Genomic DNA, 6,000 nt, shown 5'->3' with positions numbered 1-6,000 from the left:
TGGTGATCCATTTTTATTCCTCACAGGTGGAAAACTGCACTTCGGTTTACACAGAAATAAGATGCAAAGCATAGTTTGCTGCATTTAAACCAGAGCGTGGTAAAATAAAGCTTAACTAGGACAGAATGCCTGCTCATTATCCTGAAAGCCTCTCTGTTATTTTATCACCCACTTTTCTAATATAGTAGTTTTCTGGGTTGTCAGTTGTAATATAAATACCTGCTAAGAGCTATATTCTGATCGTACGTTCACTAAATCTGAGCAGTGCTAAAATCGGCTCCGTGTTTTCCAGTGCTTTGGGATGGGTGGGAGTGTGACCAGGCTTTACAGATGCCAAGGCCATCTAAAGCACTGGGCTTCAAGGCATAGAAGGAAGGAGGCCTCAGGAGGTGAAGATAGAACTCGCTGTATCTGAGCCTCAGGCAAGCACCAGAGTTAAAGATTGTGGTGTAAATAAAGAGTCAGGGGAGCATGAAAAAGGACCCCAAGGGGAGAGGCTCTCATGACTCTTACATGCAAAGGGAGTGAGTGGATCACATGATTCTTACATGCAAGGGGAGGGGCTTACATGACTCTTACATGCAAGGGGAGGGACTCACATGACTCTTACATGCAAGAAGAGGGGCTCACATGACTCTTACATGCAAGAAGAGGGGCTCACATGACTCTTACATGCAAGAAGAGGGGCTCACATGACTCTTACATGCAAGAAGAGGGGCTCACATGACTCTTACATGCACTAAGGGACTGAAGGGACCGTGAAAGGCAGGAGTCATGAGGTAGGGCATTCCAGGAAACAGATGGACACAGTATGGAAACACTCAAGGGAGGCTTAACTTCTCACAAAATGGGTATTATGAATGGCACTGATGGATAGGGGAAGGAAGCAACTGGTGGAAAAACCATCCGGCCACAAGTTCCATATTAGAGGACAGGGATTTTAATCCTCAGCAGAAAGGAAGAAGAACAGAAAGACCAAGAAGTCAGTTAGGAACCCTTTTATATACATGAGGTTATCTTAGGAAACAGGTCAAGTTCATGACCACGGTGATGGCAATGAAAAAGGAGAGTAGTGAAAGTTCTTAAAGAGAAAGAGTGTTGAGACTTGGGCAAGGTTCATACTGCAGAGACTTGGGTTTGTGTTCAGATGTCTGACTAGGCAACCTCACCAAAGCAATGGCTTTGGAGGATAGGATAATCCAGTGGATTGTCTCTGTGCAAATAGGCAAGCCTAGTGTCCCTTGGCCAATAGAACTTGTCTTATATACATTATCTTTGTAATCTGAAGTTTAGTGTGTATACAACTAGAAGTGGAAATCTAACTTGTTTTCTATGATATGTCTCTTAGCAGCGAGGGGACTGCCTGAATCTGGCATCCCTGATGGTACATTATGTCACATGATGAACTGGCATGGGATTTCCGCACATTCATAACAACTTTCCTGCTCAAAACAATAGTACATTTTTACTATTGTACATAGTATCTGTGGGGAGGTTCTTCTGAATGGCTGGTCCTGTGTATGAATTCCTTTTCTTTTGCTGTGACAAAATATCCTAACATAAAGCAATTTGAAGGAGAAATGCTTATTTTGGCTGATTGTTCCAGAGAAGACATGGTGCATTATGGTGGGGAAGGCTTGGCAGTGAGACTAGCCAATCACATTTCAGAGGGAGAGAACAGGAAGTGGAGCTAAACAATAAAGCTGCAACACCCAACTCCACCCCCACCCCTCCCATTGATGGTCTTTCCTCCAGCAAAGTCACACTCCTAAAAGTTCAATAGCTTCCCCAGACAGCACCATCCACTGGGGAAGTATTCAAATATAGAAGCTCTTAAGGGACGTTACTCATTCAAAATTCTAACACCACAGGCCCAGGACTTGCATGAACTTGTATCTAAGTTACCAGCCAGAGCCCTAGACATCTAAGTTCCTGCCTAGGTCTAGTGAATGGGCTGTTCGTGCCTCTGAGTTCCTGATGGTTGCTGATGTGAGCTTTTGATGCTCATTGGATATTGACAGGAATCTCAGTTCAATTCCACATGCACCTCTTTGGTATCTGTGTTGTTATCTTCATATGTATTATATGGCTTCCCCAGACGAAGAGTTTCAAGAGACAAAAAGATGAGAACTGTGTCTTTTATGACCATGGAGGCCACACTCCACCATTTCTGCAAAGTCCTGTTTTCACAAGCCTGTTTCCTTCAGTGGTGAGAGAACATAGGAGGGACCTGAGTGTTGAGAGGATGGAAGATATAGGCCACTGAGAATACCATGGTTGCCTTAAACACATTCACTTCCATCTTGGGATTTACTAAAATTCATTTTAATAGAACTTAAAGGCTCTCCAAAACCTTGCTATTGTACAAACACTTTGCCAAGTCAGGTTCTGCATGCATTGTTTTTAAAGTGTATGAAAACATTTGATGTGCTTAGCAATTCTAAGTGCATAACAAAATGCTAAGGGTGGGGCATCCTGTAGAAAGTTCACAAAAGGAAGCATACGCCTCACTTGGTAACAAATGACGCCTTGAAACGGACTGTTCGTGCTATTTATCTTTTTGAATCATTGAAATAAATGGCAACCAAGAAGTCTTCTGGAAATAACCCAAATGAAAATGATTAATCAAGGTGCCAATTAAAGGATCCTCCAGTTCAGGCAGCTATTGGAGGGGAGACTTGCATTTTAGCATTTTTAAAGACAGCAGGCCCTCGAAGAAGTAGTTAGATAAAGTTTACGCATAGCATTGATGTGCTGTACAACTTCTCGATAATGTTCCAGCCATGAAATGTTGCTATGTGACAAGAAAGTGACAACAGGAGGGATGGCTCTCATTTACCCATGCCAAGACAGGGCTTTCATCTCCACTTTGGTGTCCTTTCATGCCGTTATCCTGAGGCAAAGCTCCTTACCTTGAGCCATGATGCTTGTAGGAGTGTCCCATAGATTAGCATTAGGATTGACTTATGTCAGCTAGAGCTATTGCCCCCATCAAACTCATTTATGTGCACCAGAGTTTCATGAGTGACAAAGGTCACCCTTAGCCTCATCTTCATCATTGTTCCCTTACTCTTCTGGCCCCTTTTCATTAGAACTATTGTCTTCCACAAAGATACTATGTGAATGTGGGTGAGCTTGACAGCTTTGGATGCTGTTGGAACCCCATCCCAAATCTCCCAGAACGTTATTGTTTGTTCTCAACTCAGCTCGCCCTTTATTTACCAAGGATCTCTGCTGCTTCTGCTTTCTCGTGCCCACACACACAACAGATATGTGGTGTTGTGAATCCTTAGTTATTGACTTTAGCCTACTTATCTGTATCATCTGCCTTTGCATTCTGTTTAACCCTTTGCATCTGCCATCTGAGAATGTCCTGCATCTAGAATCTCAACTTTGATCTCTGCTAAGCCTTCTATTCCCATAACACTTTAAACTCCCATAACACACAAAACTCCCCATTTCTGTACCCCATCACTTCTCCTCAGAGCATCACCACATGCCCCAAGTCATCTGAGCAATCTTGACCTTGTCACATGTCTTGCAACTCACCTTCTGTGAATCCTTGGGCTCTACTTTGACAACCTATCATCTCTGGCAGCCACTACTTTCCATTCTTGCTTATCATAACCTAGATAACTCTCTCATTACCTACTATACAGCCTCTTCCTATACACTGGTATTGGAGATTATGTCCCTAAAGCAAGCTCTAAACTTTTCCCCTGGACAAATTGTATGTGTATACTTAGCCTACGCCATCCCTGTTTGGTCTATCCTTGTATAAGCGGTCCTAAATCACATGTATATCTAAGTACCAAACCAAGCACCACTATCTCCATGGCTTCACAGGCACTCTCTCCCTTCTTAGTACAGTTATTTGATTCTCTTGCATCTTCCAAATCCTGTACCTCTCAATGAATATTTCATCTCCTGTAAACTGGCTTATCCCTTCTGTCTTCCAAGTGTGTGGTTAGGGTATATGGTTGTTCTTACTTTCTTCAGCTTTGCTCCATAGTGCTTTATAGAAAAATTAATACTTTTTATGCTTATTGTTGGAAAAAATGTTTCATCAGTAGTCTTCCTCAATGATAGACCCTATGTGCTGCAGTATCTACCTACCAGGCAGTATGTAACCACTGGTGCTACGGTGTCATTACTGTTACAGGTTAGCCGACCATATTCTGATTAGATTTCAGGCCTGATATATACGTGGGAACTTATGCTTGGTCCTCTAAACCTAGCACTCTAAATCTCATAAATGTCATAGGCCCTAAGTAGAACCTACTATTGCAGTTTCTGAATGGTCATATTATCAAAAACGGCCTTCTTGCTAAGAGAACATTTAAAGCCCAATGTAATAGTTCTTACATACTTACCATTTTATTTTTATAAAGTAATTTGAAAGCAAGTTTTATCCTTGTCAACTCTGAGCACTCATACCTAAATCATGCAGAGAATGACTGAGAGATAGTTGATCTGCTTTGATGTTACCATAAACTGAATTTTCATCTCAGTTATTATATTCTCATGACCTTACACTATAACTTCTCTTCTTATTTCAGGGAGAATAGAAAAAAAAAGAGAACAAAAAGGAGTATCAGGTAAGACATCACTTAATTAGCTTCATTTTCTGCTTTTATCACCAATTTTTAAAATGTGGCTATAACTTAGCATTCAAATTTTCACATAAAACTTATCATTTATGATCCTTGACTTTATCAATATTAAATTAATTTAAAATAATACATTTAGATTTTATTTTAGCTTTCACATCAATCAATTATACCCCTGTCTTTTCATTTGAATAAAAATGACCTGCCATGTTTAATTTTTCATGATTACCTATCAAAAAGGCAAGTCTTATAATCAGCAACACAAAAATAAAGATATATTCATAATTGTCAACCAGCTTATTTTTTCCAAATGTCTATGAATTTCAGTTGCTTTTCTCAAAACCATTTGCCTAAGTGATGTTTTTCAGATTATATTAACTATTTAAGTAAGAAGACTCTTTGTATCTGAAGGATATATTGTTTTCAATGGTTACAGAATATAAACTCTTCATGTTCCTAGAGGTAGCTATTACTTAGGTCAATGCAATTGTATAAATTATGGAGTAGATATTTGCTTAGAATACAAAATAAGCTTTTTATATTTCCATATTTTCTCTACTTGGCTTTTGATTTAAAATCATCAGGGAAGATAAATTTCACTCACTGAGAAAGCATTAATGTTAAGACATTGGAGCCCATTAGGACGAGACCCGCCAACAATCATGGGGGATGTTGACTTCACTCATGTATCTGTGTCTACCCCTTCACAAATTTCAACAGCCGTATTCCTTATCCTTGTAGTACTTGTGAGTTGCCAATGTAAAGACTTAGTACTTCCAACACACTTCCTCCCGCTGTGTGCAGGGGGGCAAGGGAGTATTTGCAGGTGCGACGTGCCTAGTATAGTCAACAGAAGGTGGAGTCTGTATCATCATCTGAAACTGAATAGTTAAACAATTCCCTGTCACTTCTCCTACACAGAATTACACTTTCAACTTTCATTTTAAAATGTACTCACATGTTCTTTGCTCTGCCTATTGAAGCCCAATAATGAATACAAAACTTATATAAATATATATATATACATACATATATATACACACATAAACATACATATATACACATACATACATACATACATACAAAAGTATACAACTAAAGGTGTGCCTGACTTTTCAGAGCTATGGTTGCCTTTGTTCTTGCCCTGGAGGGAAGTTTGTGTGTACCTACTTCTAATAGTGTATGGAAGTGGTGCTGCAGAGACCACTTTATGAAAGAAACTGCATGGGGGAAGGAAACGAATCAGTCAAAGTAATGCCTCAGATGCCTCGGGAAGCTCCTTCCATAACCACAGATTTAAAAGTTCCATGTGATCAAGGTAACACACAAACTTAAATCCAGAGGCCAGGTAAAATTCAGATTTCAGTCCTCTCCTTTCTGGTACCATCAT

At 40.0% G+C, this 6,000-nt stretch overlaps 1 protein-coding gene across 1 annotated transcript in view; it reads left to right on the top strand.

Moving 5' to 3' along the window:
* Positions 1–4,562: 4,562 nt before the first annotated feature.
* Positions 4,563–6,000, top strand: part of Chst9 (carbohydrate sulfotransferase 9) — a 146,719-nt gene continuing 145,281 nt past the window's right edge. The window contains exon 1 of the mRNA XM_051163470.1: positions 4,563–4,598. The gene's annotated coding sequence lies outside the window, so the exon portion shown is untranslated. The remainder of the gene's footprint in view (positions 4,599–6,000) is intronic.

This window comes from Acomys russatus, chromosome 20 (assembly GCF_903995435.1).
Source record: "Acomys russatus chromosome 20, mAcoRus1.1, whole genome shotgun sequence".
Classification (NCBI taxonomy): Eukaryota; Metazoa; Chordata; class Mammalia; order Rodentia; family Muridae; genus Acomys; species Acomys russatus.
The sequence above is the reverse complement of the archived record's forward strand: the minus strand, read 5'-3'. Positions and strand labels throughout refer to the sequence as shown.